Source organism: Schistocerca serialis, chromosome 1, assembly GCF_023864345.2.
Source record: "Schistocerca serialis cubense isolate TAMUIC-IGC-003099 chromosome 1, iqSchSeri2.2, whole genome shotgun sequence".
NCBI lineage: Eukaryota > Metazoa > Arthropoda > Insecta > Orthoptera > Acrididae > Schistocerca > Schistocerca serialis.
In genome coordinates this window covers 1,283,334,386-1,283,351,680 of record NC_064638.1, presented here as the reverse complement: position 1 = coordinate 1,283,351,680, position 17,295 = coordinate 1,283,334,386, and positions in this window count along the sequence as shown.

Below are 17,295 nucleotides of genomic sequence, written 5' to 3'. Positions count from 1 at the left end.
TGTCCCCCGGGAGTTGCTGAGACGTCCACTTGCCGGCGAGTGTTGGTCCCCGCCGGATAAATGAGCGACGCCGGAGCGGCGCGGGTCAGGCGGGGGAACAATTTCCCGTCTCCAGCCTGGAGCCTCCGCCGCCCGCCGACTGCAGCCTGCCAACTGCCGGCTTCCATTACGGTCGCCGGGGAAGCCCCGCGCGCAACAAAAGGCCCGCCCCGGCAGCCAGCAGGCAGCATTGTGGCCGCGACAGGGACAAGGGCAGGGTGCGCAATTTCCGCAGGTTTCTTCTTCACACAACACAAGGAGCTGGCGCAATCCCGGTCCGGCAAGGCTGCTTCCTTTGTGTATCTACACACACACACACACCGCCGTAGGCAAGCCGGAGCGTGGGAATCCAGCACCAAGTGGCCTGTGTCTAAGTAAGCCAAACACACGATGCTGGCCGTACAAATACACCCGTATGCAAAGCTTAAGCGCGAAAGTAACTTTCGTATGTGTCCCTCCAAAGTAAAGGTTGGCGTAAAGTAGGTGTTACGGAGTTTTTGTCGACTGCAACATAATATGGGGTGATAAATTCTTGTTATCATATTTATGCTACAGCAGACCACCTGAAATCCAATAGAAAAGGTTTTCAAAGTGCTTTCCTTGAGCAGAAACGAGGGTGCAGAGTCTTTAACTCAGTTCCGTGATGAATACTGACGGTCATCATTTTCGACTGTGCCGATATTTCTGGAAATTACTGTACGAAGGTGCTGGAGCGTTGGCAGCGCACCTGCGAAGGCTACCTATTTTAGACAATCCCAAAAGAAATAATCATACAGGCTGAAACTGGGATTACACGGGGGCCATTCCACACAGCGTCCAGCAAATTGAACGTGTGACTTCACAGTTGTTCAGTGGAGCCAGTTCTGTTAGGTAATGTCTCCATGGAGATGGTGGTGTGACCCAACATTAAATCTGATCCATAAGGACTATTCCATTTTCAAAGACCTCATTCACCGCATTTCCAAAAGAATATCGCTGCTCCACATTACTGACTTTCATAGGTTGACAGTTGAACTTTGTTGGGGGAAAGGTTAAGTTTCTCTTTCATTATTGTCAGGAGAGACAATCGTGATATTCTGAATTTCCGTGCTCATTGTCTTTTTAATGTAGTGAGCTCCTCGTTGAACAGGATTCGCACTCGTTCCACATTCTCCGAGGTTTTACCTATGGCTGGTAATCCTGAGAGGTCCTTCCTTGAGACATTTAGGGGTGCAGTGTTTACAAGTGTCTCATCAACCTGTAAAAAAAAAAGTAAGAAAAAGTGCAGATATTACACAAAAACCATATCAGAGGGCGTTTTGGTTTTGTCATCACAATTGGACTGCCTATCATTCAGTACTGTAAGCTCACAGAGACGTGGTCATTCGGGAAAGTGCTGTTCTTGGATCAGTGTACTGTTGAATACGTGTCTCATCATAACAATACGTCCAGAATTTGTGTAAAATGTCTTTACGATAAGCAAACGCTGTTGTAATGTTCGTGCTTCTATTCTGGAAAGAGAACTGAGACAGTGTCGAGAGAGATATAGAATTTTCAGAGCTACAGTACAACAATATCGTAAGGAGACTTATTTATCGCATACGATTAAATCACAGTAGACAAACACTCGTAATTGCGCCTTCTTCAGAAGATATACCTGATACTATGTCTACGAGGGCACGATCTAGAAATAAAACTGAAACAGCCTCAATAGGCGTAGTCACATTTTAAAAATGCGGTACATACGTACTAAGTCACCACGAAGGCTTACGAACGCGTCCTGCATCCACCCGATGGGACTTAAATTGCGGCAACTAGGGAGCATCGTTGTTGCCGGTAACGAGCGCATCAACAAGGCGGCTCACGCCACGGTTCTGCTTCCTCGGGTGGCGGACATCCTCAGATAGTAATTCTGGCCTACCTTCTTCACCATACGCACACTGGGAGGTCTGTGAAAAGTGCTAGAACACAGAGTAATGGCAGTACTACTCCCATCATAACAGGCCTCGGACGGCGCAATGTTTCCGACCGACCGCCGTGTCATCCTCAGCCCACTGGCGCCGTCGGTTGCGGGTGTGAAAAGGCGTGGCGTCGGCACACCGCTGTCCCGACCATTGTCAGTTTTCATCATCTGGGCAGCTGCTACTCGGTCAGGCAGCTCCTCAGCTGGCGTAACGAGGCTGAGGGCACCGCAGTGCGTCTACAGCATAAAGTGCCAGGCACACCCGACGGTGCATTACGCCGGTGATCTGACGGTAATCGGTGTATCCACCTTGGCACGGCCATTGTCAGAGTAGTGGTAAGAGTAGAGGGGGAAAAAATGTATGTCGTGAGTGACACTAAAAATCGAAAAGAGGAAGAAGCGTAATTGGGAGACGGTGTTAGTGCAAGCTTTACTGTTGGCGAAACGCTTCTATCTCGTACGTAATGTGCACGGTAGCTTGTTCAAGATGCGGGTCTCTTACACAATTTGTGGTTCAAATGGTTCTGAGCACTATGGGACTTAACTTCTGAGGTCATCAGTCCCCTAGAACTTAGAACTACTTAAACCTAACTAACCTAAGGACATCACACACATCCATGCCCGAGGCAGGATTCGAACCTGCGACCGTAGCGGTCGCCGGTTCCAGACTGTAGCGCCTAGAACCGCTCGGCCACTCCGGCCGGCACACAATTTGTGATTTGTACCTTTCCCGTTATAACGTAGTGAAATTATCCCGAACTTTATATGACGCGTCTTTTCAAACAGCCTCCCAGTCTGTTGACGGATCGTCCGGTGTTATCTCCACATATGACGTAACTGACAGATAATATAAACTGAATATTTTACCTAATGAGATAACATCACATGTTCCATCCTTTCTACACTACTGGCCATTAAAATTGCAACACCAATGAGAAATGCAGATGATAAACGGGTGTTCATTGGACAAATATATTATACTAGAACTGACTGACATGTGATTACATTTTCACGAAATTTAGGTGCATAGATCCTGAGAAATCAGTACCGAGAACAACCACCTCTATCCATAATAACGGCCTTGATACGCCTTTGCACTGAGTCAAACGGAGCTTGGATGGCATGTACAGGTAGCATACAGCTTCAACACGATACCACAATTCATCAGGAGTAGTTACTGGCGTATTGTGACCTGCCAGTTGCTCGGCCACCATTGACCACATGTTTTCAATTGGTGAGAGATCTGCAGAATGTGCCTTCTGTATCCAGAAAGGCCCGTACAGGACCTGCAACATGCGGTCGTGGATTATCCTGCTGAAATGTAGGGTTTCGCAGGGATCCAATGAATGGTAGATCCACGGGTCGTAACATATCTGAAATGTAACGTCCACTGTTCAGAGTGCCGTCAATGCGAACAAGAGGTGACCGAGACGTGTAACCAATGGCACCCCATACCGTCACGCCGGGTGATACGCCAGTATGTAGATGACGAATACACGCTTCCAATGTGCGTTCACCGCGATGTCGCCAAACACGGATGCTGTAAACAGAACCTGGATTCATCCGAAAAAATGACGTTTTGCCATTCGTGCACCCAGGTTCGTCGTTGAGTGCACCATCGCAGGCGCTCCTGTCTGTGATGCAGCGTCAGGGGTAACCACAGCCATGGTCTCCGAGCTTATAGTCCGTGCTGCTGCAAACGTCGTCAAACTGTTCGTGCAGATGGTTGTTGTCTTGCAAGCGTCCCCATCTGTTGACTCAGGGATCGAGACGTGGCTGCACGATCAGTTACAGCCATGCGTATAAGATGTCTGTCATCTCGACTGCTAGTGATACGAGACCGTTGGGATCCAGCACGGCGTTCCGTATTACCCTCGTGAACCCACCGATTCCATATTCTGCTAACAATGATTGGATCTCGACCAACGCGAGCAGCAATGTCGCGATACGATAATGCACAATCGCGATAGGCTACAATCCGACTTTTATCAAAGTCGGAAACGTGATGGTACACATTTCTCCTCCTTACACGAGGCATCATAACAACGTTTCACCAGGCAACGCCGGTCAACTGCTGTTTGTGTATGAGAAATTGGTTGGAAACTCTCCTCATGTCAGCACGTTGTAGGTGTCGCCACCGGCGCCAACCTTGTGTGAATGCTCTGTGAAGCTAATCATTTGCATATCAGTGCGTCTTCATCCTGTTCGTTAAATTTCGCGTCTGCAGCACGTCATCTTCGTGGTGTAGCAATTTTGATGCCTGGTAGTGTATTTCTGCGGTTTTTCCTTAATGTGACTGACATCCTTACAGTAGCGCACTCCTGTTGGGTGATGCCATCTACACGGTTCTGTCCTTCATGTCATCCTTGTGGGGGAATACCAAGCGTCCGTTCTGAGTTGATGGGGCAGATCGTTCTCTACTTACATGACACCATTCCATTTCGTCAACATACTACGGTATTGATTATACGTCCTCTAACATTTTGACCAATGGATACCCTCCCCCCCCCCCCCCCCGTCCCATGACCCCTCGCCCCCCACCCCCCCCGGGCCACAGTGGGTAGTTTTCGAAATATGTATCGTCGGTTGTCGGTGGTTTTCAGAGGAGGATATTATAACTGCTTAGCAGAAAATTTTCGTTTGTGCCCCAATGACGTAATTGCGATTTTCTCGATCAGCCGGAAGCGAAAAAATTGCCTCCTCCTATTTATAACACTGTTGGTATAAGTGCTAATTTCAGTTGAAGAGTTTAGGACATGAGACCAAATGGATAGCATATAACTGGTTATAAGACTGACAGCAGAAGAAAAACACGTTTCTTTCGTTATTGCGCTGTTAATCCCATCTGTTATTAGTAGATATTCCAAACATTTTATTTCGCTGTCTTACTCTACAGGTCCAAAAAATCCTCGACGTTGGCTTGACTTTTTTCTTTTTTTACAGTGCCGTTATTTTCCACTGTAGACTATAAAAATGTATACTGCACTGATCCGAGATTATGTCTCGCCAGATCTCGCGTTACTCGCAACGGCTGTGCGCTCGCTATGAATAAAGCGCACTCAGAAATAGTCCCGCTGTTAAAATTCATAAGTCATCTGTGCGCAGCGTATCCAAACTTGGGCTGTTACATATTCAGAATCGCGCACGCGCTGTCTGCGGTTGGCGGAGGTGGCGTCTTTACATAGGGAGCGCGCTCCCCGCAGTCGCATACAAACAAACTCCATCGGAAACGAAGCTAGCTGCAGACGCACTCAGGCACGATATTCCACCTGCACAAGGCAAATTACTGATATTTGCTAAAATTTTAACACGCGTACCTATGATTAGTAGTATCTACGTCTGTCAAATTCCCTGAAAAATTACTTTATAGAGCAAATACTAACAAAGCTAAAAGCATTTATTTGCAAAATTGTTCTGTTGTAGCCAGTATTTGCAGGATGGTAGTTTACAGATTTAAATTTTGTAAAACATACGCCATTACCCCGCTTGAAATAAGACAACTGATTAAGGAAATGACAAACTTCCGCCCTCGAACATGAACGAAACGATATGACGTTACTTAATTGTAATGTGAGAGCGTTACTGCAGTAAGTGCGGAGTCAGAGCAATAAATTAGCGCTCTTTAAAGTGTATGATGCAGAATAATGAAGTGGGAAAAGGAAAACAGCGCAAGGGACCAATTACTGAAACAAATCGTGTGGTTAAAATACTGGCCTAATTAGTACAGCACGGTACATATTTGCTGTGCAACTACATGAAATTGGCTGACCTGATTTCGAGATTCCTTTACGGCCTGCGGGCTCATTGCTTCCACATAGCGCATTTCCGATGGCGTTTGTGTTAATGGCAACTGGTATTTTCGAAAATGTTTCGTAGTTGGCACCGCTCTACGTTTTCGACAACTGCCATGCAGAACAGCGTAATAACTTGAGGTCATTAGGTAACTATTTTTACTTAACAAAATAATTTGATTGTGTGGAGAGTGATACACGACTGTGCAGGTTGGAGCATTACTGAATTAGGAAAAAACCTAACAATAATTTAGTTCATATTTAAACTATAATAAACACATGATGATCCTCCAGTGTAAGCAAACAGGAAGTAGGTTTGAATGTGATTGTGATGCTGTGAAAGTAAGTGGGGGGTAGGGGTTGGGGGAGAGGTGGCGCAGGGTTGTGTTCTACATTCGTTGCTTTTCGTTACAATATCAATAATCTGTCAGTAAACATTTTGTCTTTACGTATGAGACAACTGTAAGCGTGAAAGGCAAGGAACGTAACGTAACTTATTTAGCAAATAACGCAGTGGGTAAGATTAGTACATGACTTAAAGAAACAGACTGATGCTTGAGTATAAGAAACCACAGTGTTGCAGTTTCTCATGTGGAATTCTTGTAGAAGTGAAATTTTGTCACAGGGTCATGAAATAATATGAAGACGAAATTTTAAATACTTTGGACTAAATATTGAATAAAAGGTATTTTAGGAATATACTATTCTAGCTTTTGCATAGAATCTGAAAAAAATACCTGCTATGAAATACAATGAAATACAAATACAAATACAAAAGCTTGTTTGTCGTAAGAAGTCCCACTCCATTTTGTGGAACAGGAAGTATATGGTCAGTAGTATGGAAATATCCAGATGATGCAGTATTAGTCGGAGGTGTCTTTACCCTGACTAGAACAGACTGGAACGTCTATGGATTCACTGCAGAGGCTACAGACAGTCAGTCTTGCGAAATTCTTTTGCATTTTTTCCAAACCTGTCTTGAGCAGCCCATATATAATGGAAATATTTTAGACCTCGCAGCAACAAACAGGCCTCAACTAACCGACGGCGTCAGTATAGAGACAGGGATTCCGTGATATCATCGTAGCGGATTTAGTTACAAAAAGTTAATAAACCAATCAAGAAGCCAGTTAAAACTACCTATTCGCAGATGTTGATTCTAACGGGGCTACTCTACAAATAAATATTTCGTGAACTGTTCAAATCGAAACCATGTTTTCGGCATATGCTAACAGGCAGAAGGGTTGATAATTCTGTTGCGTGTTTTTATCCGCGTAACTTTTGATCTTGCAGCAAATGTTTTTTCTTTTAAATTGTACGCTGTAAGTGGGCCGTTTCTTTTAATTTCCTTCTCTAAATCCTCGCACAAACTAAAAAATGGCTGACATCGAAATAAGTGTCCAAGGAATAGAAAAGCAACTGGAATCACTCAACAGAGGAAAGTCCACTGGACCTGACGGGATACCAATTCGATTCTACACAGAGTACGCGAAAGAACTTGCTCCCCTTCTAACATCCGTGTACCGCAAGTCTCTAGAGGAACGGAAGGTTCCAAATGATTGGAAAAGAGCACAGGTAGTCCCAGTCTTCAAGAAGGGTCGTCGAGCAAATGCGCAAAACTATAGACCTATATCTCTGACGTCGATCTGTTGTAGAATTTTAGAACATGTTTTTGCTCGCGTATCATGTCGTATTTGGAAACCCAGAATCTACTCTGTAGGAATCAACACGGATTCCGGAAACAGCGATCGTGTGAGACCCAACTCGCTTTATTTGTTCATGAGACCCAGAAAATATTAGATACAGGCTCCCAGGTAGACGCTATTTTTCTTGACTTCCGGGAGGCGTTCGATACAGTTCCGCACTGTCGCCTGATAAACAAAGTAAGAGCCTACGGAATATCAGACCAGCTGTGTGGCTGGATTGAAGAGTTTTTAGCGAACAGAACACAGCCTGTTGTTCTCAATGGAGAGACGTCTACAGATGTTAAAGCAACCTCTGGCGTGCCACAGGGGAGTGTTATGGGACCATTGCTTTTCACGATATATATAAATGACCTAGTAGATAGTGTCGGAACTTCCATGCGGCTTTTCGCGGATGATGCTATAGTATACAGAGAAGTTGCAGCATTAGAAAATTGTAGCGAAATGCAGGAAGATCTGCAGCGGATAGGAACTTGGTGCAGGGTGTGGCAACTGACCCTTAACATAGACAAATGTAATGTATTGCGAATACATAGAAAGAAGGATCCTTTATTGTATGATTATATGATAGCGGAACAAACACTGGTAGCAGTTACTTCTGTAAAATATCTGGGAGTATGCGTGCGGAACGATTTGAAGTGGAATGGTCATATAAAATTAATTGCTGGTAAGGCGGGTGCCAGGTTGAGATTCATTGGGAGAGTCCTTAGGAAATGTAGTCCATCAGCAAAGGAGGTGGTTTACAAAACACTCGTTCGACCTATACTCGGGTATTGCTCATCAGTATGGGATTCGTACCAGATCGGGTTGACGGAGGAGATAGAGAAGATCCAAAGAAGAGTGGCGGAGATGTTTAGCAAACTCAAGTGGCAGACTCTGCAAGGGAGGCGCTCTGCATCGCGGTGTAGCTTGCTGTCCAGGTTTCGAGAGGGTGCGTTTCTGGTTGAGGTATCGAATATATTGCTTCCCCCTACTTATACCTCCCAAGGAGATCACGAATGTAAAATTAGAGAGATTAGAGCGCGCACGGAGGTTTTCCGGCAGTCGTTCTTCCGCGGACCATACGCGACTGGAACAGAAAAGGGAGGTAATGACAGTGGCACGTAAAGTGCCCTCCGCCACACACCGTTGGGTGGCTTGCGGAGTATAAATGTAGATGTAGATGTAGATGAAAGACAAGTATGCATAAAAATCATTTATTACTCAAAGTAACGTACACCTATGGCTACTTTCTGATATAAAAACGATAATGGTTGAGGTATTTGTCTTACTTGTGGACAACTTTCCGTTTTCAGAATATATTGCTGCAAATGTTGTCTTGAAAGTCGTCATTAGTGTGGAAGTGCTGCCTCCTAGCCACTTTTTCAGTTCGGGAAAGAGATGGAAGTCACTCGGCGCTAGGTCGGGACTGTATGGCAGCTGATCGAAAATCTCCCGTGACTCCTTCATAATTCAGGTTGATGCGGCCATCTTTAAATTTTCGGTACCATTCACGCACAACGCCATCACTCATAAAGTTTTCTTCATACAGTCGCCCTTTGTTTGATGAAATTCTTCTGATTGCATGAAATGAAATAACGCTTCGCAGTTCGCCCTTGGTGGTAGAATCGATTGAGGCTGCCACGTTTGTGCGAGTGTATCTCAGCACAGACAAACGCCTGTATCTCGGTAGTGACAGACAGAGTATGCGGCGTGCAGTCGCAGGGAGGTGGGTCAGCCATGCATTTGTCCGGCACCACCTATAAGATGCTGAACATTTAGTTAGCCATAAACTGTTTTCGTTTCAATATTTTCTGGGCCAATAAGCGAGAAAAATTTTAAAAAATGTTAGAAATCGCTCCAAGTACTCTTGTTATCAAACACTGAATGAGTACGGTCTGGGTAATTTTCGCTTCATTTTACCAAAGGTAAGTGTTTCACCCATCTCAATACTTCTGACATCATATCTCCTTAAATGTATATCGTACCTCTCCTAGGCCCTGTCTCACAACCTAGCTCGTTCTCACCCACTTGTACATTCTCCTCCTCTTTATTCCCGCCCCACTGGCACTGCCTCCTCCACACTCTTCCTAGCCCTGTCCTGTCATTGTCAACTACTTCCCATTACAAAGTCGAGTAAGCCATGAATTACTAAGGGAACTAAGATATCGTGTAGGAGGAAGAGGGTAATATATGGGCAGATCAGAATAAGTCAGGATCCGAAGTTACTTGCTTACTACAAAAGATACTGTAATGTTTTAAGGGAAGTCATTAAGAAGTCGAGAAGCTTATGTGTTCTGACAGAAATTAATAATGCATAGAATAAGATTACAACTATATGGAATATTGTCAAACGGGAGACGGGGCAGCCTGACAGTGCACAGCATACGATAGCAATAAAGCTAAGTGATGATGTTGTGATCTTTTATTCAGAGTCATAAATAAACAAGGAAGATAACAGCATTTTTTGTGGTCTGATATGAGCGTTTTCCCGCCAGTTCTGTTCTTCTCCCTGCCACAACAGGACATGTCACTCATATGAAAGGAACTGTATGGGTCAGTAAAATCTCGATAGTTTACTTAGTGAAGTTGAAATATCGCGAAACTCTGTAGTTTTACGTTTCAAATGGTTCAAATGGTTCAAATGGCTCTGAGCACTATGGGACTTAACATCTATGGTCATCAGTCCCCTATAACTTAGAACTACTTAAACCTAACTAACCTAAGGACAGCACACAACACCCAGCCATCACGAGGCAGAGAAAATCCCTGACCCCGCCGGGAATCGAGCCCGGGAACCCGGGCGTGGGAAGCGAGAACGCTACCACACGACCACGAGATGCGGGCTTTACGTTTCAGGCCGAGTTTTATGTGCGCAAAGATTTTGCACGTGCTTCAGAACTACAGTAACATGGGATTCCCAGAACCCTTCTGATGACAAAAAAAATGGCTCTGAGCACTATGGGACTCAACTGCTGTGGTCATCAGTCCCCTAGAACTTAGAACTACTTAAACCTAACTAACCTAAGGGCATCACAAACAGCCATGCCCGAGGCAGGATTCGAACCTGCGACCGTAGCAGCAGCGCGGCTCCGTACTGGAGCACCTAGAACCGCACGGCCACCGCGGCCGGCTTCTGATGACAACGCAGACACTTCACAGCATATTTCTTCGTGCTACGTCACTTTATAAACTACGTTGTCGTCTGACACAGGGTTTACGTGCGTATTTTAAGTGTAGAAGTGGGGTAACTTTGAACCTCTGTATTTTGGAAACGAACAAAGATATCAAGAGAATTTTCTTGAGAAACTACGTAGCATTGATGACGAGGCAGCTGCGACTGCCCGTGAGGTAGAGTTTAGCCTGGCACGTAAATCTTACGGAAGTACGTTGTGACCTCACCTCGCTCGCTGACCCGCGGGGATGATTTAAATTCGGCGCAGACGTGGGGTGGGCTGGGGGTGCGCCACCCCCGAGGCAGTGGGTTTGGCGCTCGGCGTCTGGCGCAGCCGGTGCGGCGCTGCGCGGAGTGACGGATGGCGGCGCCATGTATCTTAGCGCGCGGGGCGCCCCGGCGACAGATTGCCGATACGCCGTCTCTACCTGCGCCGGACACGGGGCGTCGCAGACCGCCGGCGACCGCCCGCCCTCTCTCTGCTTTTGCCGCGCAGGCCCCGAGGGCGGAGAGCGCACGCGATCGTGTCAAGGCTGCGGCGACAGCGTCCGCCAAAATTACAGGTTCCTATACTGAGTCCCTTCAGATGTTGTTGTTGTTGTGGTCGTCAGTCCTGAGACTGGTTTGATGCAGCTCTCCATGCTACTCTATCTTGTGCAAGCTTCTTCATCTCCCAGTACGTACTGCAACCTACATCCTTCTGAATCTGCTTTGTGTATTCATCTCTTGGTGTCCCTCTACGATTTTTACCCTCCACGCTGCCCTCCAATGCTAAATTGGTGATCCCTTGATGCCTCAGAACATGTCCTACCAACCGATCCCTTCTTGTAGTCAAGTTGTGCCACAAACTCCTCTTCTCCCCAATTCTGTTCAATACTTCATCATTAGTTACGTGATCTACCCATGTAATCTTCAGCATTCTTCTGTAGCACCACATTTCGAAAGCTTGTATTCTCTTCTTGTCCAAACTATTTATCGTCCATGTTTCACTTCCATACATGGCTACACTCCATACAAATACTTTCAGAAACGATTTCCTGACACTTAAATCTATCCACGATGTTAACAAATTTCTCTTCTTCAGAAACGCTTTCCTTGCCATTGGCAGTCTACATTTTATATCCTCTCTACTTCGACCGTCATCAGTTATTTTCCTCCTCAAATAGCAAAACTCATTTACTACTTTAAGCGTCTCATTTCCTAATCTATTTCCGGTAGCATCACTCGATTTAATTCGACTACATTTCATTATCCTAGTTTTGGTTCTGTTGATGTTCATATTATATCCTCTTTTCAAGACACTGTCCATTCCGTTCAGCTGCTCTTCCAAGTCCTTTGCTGTCTCTGCCAGAACTACAATGTCATTGGCAAACCTCAAAGTTTTTATTTCTTCTCCACGGATTTTAATACCTACTCCGAACTTTTCTTTTGTTTCCTTTACTGCTTGCTCAATATACAGATCGAATAGCATCGGGGAGTGGCTACAACCCTGTCTCACTCCCTTCCCAACCACTGCTTCCCTTTCGTGTCCCTCGACTATTATAACTGCCATCTGCTTTCTGTACAAATTGTAAATAGCCTTTCGCTCCCTGTATTTTACCCCTGCCACCTTCAGAATTTAAATAAGAGTATTCGAGTCAACATTGTCAAAAGCTTTCTCTAAGTCTACAAATGCTAGAAACGCAGGTTTGCCTCTCCTTAATATTTATGTAAGATAAGTCGTAGGGTCAGTATTGCCTCACGTGTTCCAACAGATAAGCGGCTAATAATCTGAGATAGATATTCTAAGTTGGTATAATCAGTTTACACCATAAACCACTTTTTTTTACCAAAAAAATAAAAAATCCTCCTAATGTGGTGACGCGAATTCATCTTCTTTGCCAAGCTCTTAATCTCTGAATAGCACTTACAACAAACGGCATTGATTATTTGTTCGATATACGCTCTAAGACAAAAAACAAAACGCACGGAAATTGGTGGATGTGACGATCATACGATCATGTACAGCAAAACAAGTGAAAACAATTTCAAAAAAATCTGTTGAATAATTCAAGAGCAAGAATTTCACAAGTTGAGCAAGTCAATACTGCGTTGGTCCACCTCTGACCCTTATGCAAATAGTAATTCGGCGTGTTATTGATTGAGTTGTTGGACGCCAGCCAGAGCACAATTCTGTCCAATTGGCGCATTACATCGTCAAAATCAAGAGATGGTTGGATGGCACTGCCCATAACGCTTAATACGTTCTCTATTGGGGGAAAGATCCGGCGACCTTACTGGCCAAGGTAGGATTTGGCAGCCACGAAGACAGACAGTAGAAACTGTCGCCGTGTGCGAGCGGGCATTATCTCGCTGGAATGTAAGCCCAGGCTGGCTTGCCACGAATGACGACAAAACGCGGTGTAGAGTATCGTCGATGTATCACTGTGCTACCGGGGTGCCGTGGATGACTGCGGACGACTGCTGTGGAAAGAAGTGGCGAGCCGGACCGTCACTCGTGGTTGCCGGGCAGTGCTGCAGGCTACAGTCCAGCTGGTATCCCACCGCTGTCTGGGGCATCCCCAGACAAGTCTTCAGTCTGGAACCTCACTGACGGAATAGAATGGTCATGGAACTGAGCCCCGACGTGTCTGCAGAAACCCCTAACGACGGTGGTATACCACCCTAACTCCGCCGCCCGCCATACGGTCCGACAACCAGAAGTGATGATACGGGGTGCCATTTCTTTTCTTAGCAGGGCCTCTTTGTCGTCATCTGTGGCATTTTTACAGCGCATCGATATGTAAACGATACTGTATCCCTCGTTCTGTTACCCTGAACGGCCGGCCATCCTGGGCTGACATTTCAGCACGATTATGCACACTCGCACACATTGATAATTTCTACTGCTCGTCTTCGTGCTTGCCAAACGCCACCTTGGCCAGAAAGGCCTCTGTCTCTCTCCTCAATCGAGAACATTTGGAGCATTATGAGCAGGGTCCTCCAATCAGATCGGGATTTTGACGATTTAGGCGTGCCGGCTATGGCACGATATCCCTCAGGAGGAGCATAAAGGTACGAAGTGCGCCAACGCTTTGTTGACTTGCTCACTTTGTGGAGCTCTTACCTTAGAACAAATCATTTGTTTCTCTGCATACGTACGTGCCGACGTCGCAAGCCAAAGATGATGATGATGATGTTTGGTTTGTGGGGCCCTCAACTGCGCGGTTGTCGGCGCCCGTACAAATTCCCAACCTTTGCCAATCTCGCCACTTTCATGAATGATGATGAAACGATGAAGATATCACAAACACCCAGTCGTCTCGAGACACGTGAAAGTTCCTGACTCCGCCGGGGCCAAAGATGAAGAGATAGTCAAAGTATTTGAGGATACTGAGCGGCTAATTCAACATTAAAGGGAGACGAAAATCTAATGTGCGGAATTGGAAGGCGGTTGTAGGGGAAGGAGTAGCAGGAAGGGTCTCGGGATACTATGACCTCGGTATTAGGAATGACAGAAGAGAAAGACTAGTTGTGCAATAAATTTCAGCTAGTAGCAGCTTTTTCAAGAATCACGAATGTAGGAAGTATAATTGGTAAAGGCTGGGAGATAGGGGAAGATTTCAGTTACGTTACGTCATGGCAGACATTCCGATATCAGATACTGGATTGTAAGACGCTTACAGGGGTTTATATAGACTCAAATCACAATTTAGTACTGACGAAGAATAGGCTGAAGTTTAAGAGACTAGTCAAGAGGAATCATTACACAAAGAATTGGGATATGGAAGTACTAAAGAAGGAAGAGACACGTTTGAAGTTCTCTGAGGCTATAGATGCTGCGATAAGGAATAGCTCAGTAGACAGTTCAGTTGAACGGGAATGAACATCTCTAAAGATGGTAATAACAGAAGTTAAAGGAGAAACGTAGGTACAAAGAAGGTAGCTGCGAAGAAACCATGTGTAACAAAAGAAATACCTCAGTTGATCGATGAGCGGAGGAAGTAAAAAAAAATGTTCAGGGAAAGAAATTGAAAAAAAAGTTGTCTGAAGGACTTACTCACCGTATAGAAAAGCGAAAACAACGTTCGGTGAAATTAAGAGAAAGAGTTGTAACATTAAGAGTGCAATGGGTGCTCCACTGTTAAATGCAGGAGGAGAGAGCGGGTAGGTGGAAAGAGTACATTGAAGGCCTCTATGAGGGGGCGGATGACGTAATAGAAGATAAAACAGGAGTCGATGTGGAAGAGACAGGAGATCTAGTATTACAGTCAGAATTTAAAAGATCTGACACATCCTCCCGCTTAGTAAATGATTCTCCTGACGGTTGCGGTAGCGGCCGGTACCGGCTCGGCCGTACCTTCAAATATGCCAGCATCGCAGCCGCATTTCCTACGGCCGCTACCGCGGTACGAAGGTGCTGCCACGAACTACTACGCCGCTGCCAATGAGATGCAAGCATCCCGTCTCCGGAGCTCCAGCGGCGGGCGTACTTAAGTTCGAACGTCCATGAACTGACCCTATTGTATGTGGTTACCAATTGAGTAACATCTACAAATTTTCATAGTGGCCAGGTCTCGGCATCTTCTGAATACATCTTGTATTTGAGAGTGGCAGATTTGTAAATGTGCGGTATATGTAAATGTTCAAACGCTCAGAGGTTCTATTAGCAACTTACGCTACAACTACCGCAACAAGTTATGTATTCACAGTGAATTCCCGTGTTCGAGTCTCGGTCCGGCATACAATTTTAATGTGCCAGGAAGTTTCAAAGTTATGTATTATTTTTACTATTTGATATTGGCTGTGGAATAAATTAATGTCTGAATTCTCTGTTCATGAGCGGCATCTGTTCCTCGCTCCTCTAAACACTAAAAAACCACAAAGTGTTCAAAGGAAGTTGCATTCCTTTTGCCACAGCGTAGCCGGACGTAATCGTTATCATCTAGACCCAGTTTCGTATGTGCGCGATTAAAGCATTCCATGCACACACTTATCTGTTTCTAACGTCACGCACACAGTTTTAAAATATAATGTAATTCACTTTTACTTGAATATTGCGAATTTACACTCCGTCCGGTAATTTGGCAATCACGATAGTAAAATCACAATACTGCCGAGAAAAAGTTCCACACGTAACAATTTAAAACTCTCCACGGCGGCAGCTGATATTTTAGCTCGATGGTAGCTCATTACGCTACACACGGTATGATAAGATCAAAGTACATTAGCTCTGGCAATTCAGTTACGGCAAAACAATTTGGCTCCCACCACGACAATCACAGTTTATTCGCGTACGCATAGTCGCTGAGTCGCTGCTGTTTACAGTACTGAATGAAGCACACAGTGTCCGCAGTCTAACATTTTGAACATGTTGCTTCGTAACGCCCATGTTGAAATGTAGTGTACATCGTGCTCAAAAAATAGAACGGGTCATACATTTTCATGTCTGTCCAGCACGATTACACAACACACGCTCGTACGCCATGATGCTGCGCATCCACGCAGTGTCACTGTTCGACTGCGAACCATCCGGTTTTTTAAATTTTCTTTTAAAGCCATCAGTCTACTGACTGTGCCAACCTCTTCATCTCTTAGCAGCACTTGCAACCTACGCCCTCTCCTATTTGCTGTATATTTTCTTCTACAGTTTTTACCCTCTGCAGCTCCCTCTAGTACAACGGAAGTTATTCCCTGATGTTTGAACAGATGCCCTACTATCCTGTCCATTCTTCTTTGAGTGCTTTCTATATATTCCTTTACCCAACGATCCTCCGGAGAACTCCCTCATTCCTCATCATTCCTTACCTTATCATTCCACCTATTTCTGGACATTCTTCTGTAGCACCACATCTCAAATACTTCGATTCTATTATGTTCCGGTTTTCCCATAGTCAGTATCTCACTACCATACAGTGCTGTGCTGCAAACGTACAGTCTCAGATATTTCTTCCTCAAATTGAAGCCTATATTTGATACTATAGACTTCTCTTGGCCAGTAATCCCCTTTCTGCCAGCGCTAACCTGCTTTTTATATCTTCCTTACTCCGTCCGTCATGGGTTATTTTGCTGCATAGGTAGCAGAATTCCATAACTTCATTTACTTCGTGACCATCCATCCCGATGTTAAGTTTCTCGCTGTTCTGTTTTCTACCAGTTCTCTTAACTTTCGTCTTTCTTCGATTTACTCTCAATTCTGTACTCATTGGACTGTTCATTCCATGCAGTAATTCCTGTAATTCTTCACTTGCACTGAGGGTAGCAATCTCATCAGCGAAACACATAATTGATATCCCTTCTCCTTAAATTTTAATTTCACCCTTGAATCTTCCTTTTAATTTCTTCATTGCTGCGATGTATAGTAGGGGCGAAAGACTACATCCCTGTCTTACATCGTTTCTAATTTCGTACAACAGAAGAATACAACAAATATCTAAACCACCTAAGATAAGCGTACAGAGTAAATGAAGAAGAAGAAGAAATTGTCTCTCATGATTAACAATATCTTCACACGACAAAGGTGGGAGATTTTATGACTAACGTTGGGCGATTCCAAAGCCCTTCGTCTTCACCGCCCTGGCCTCCATATTTTTCTCTGCCACGGACTCGGGGCTTCCATCCAGGCTCATCACAGCTCCTCCCCCTCTCCCTTCGCCCTCGCTCCAACCGTCCGTCTTTTTATCTGCG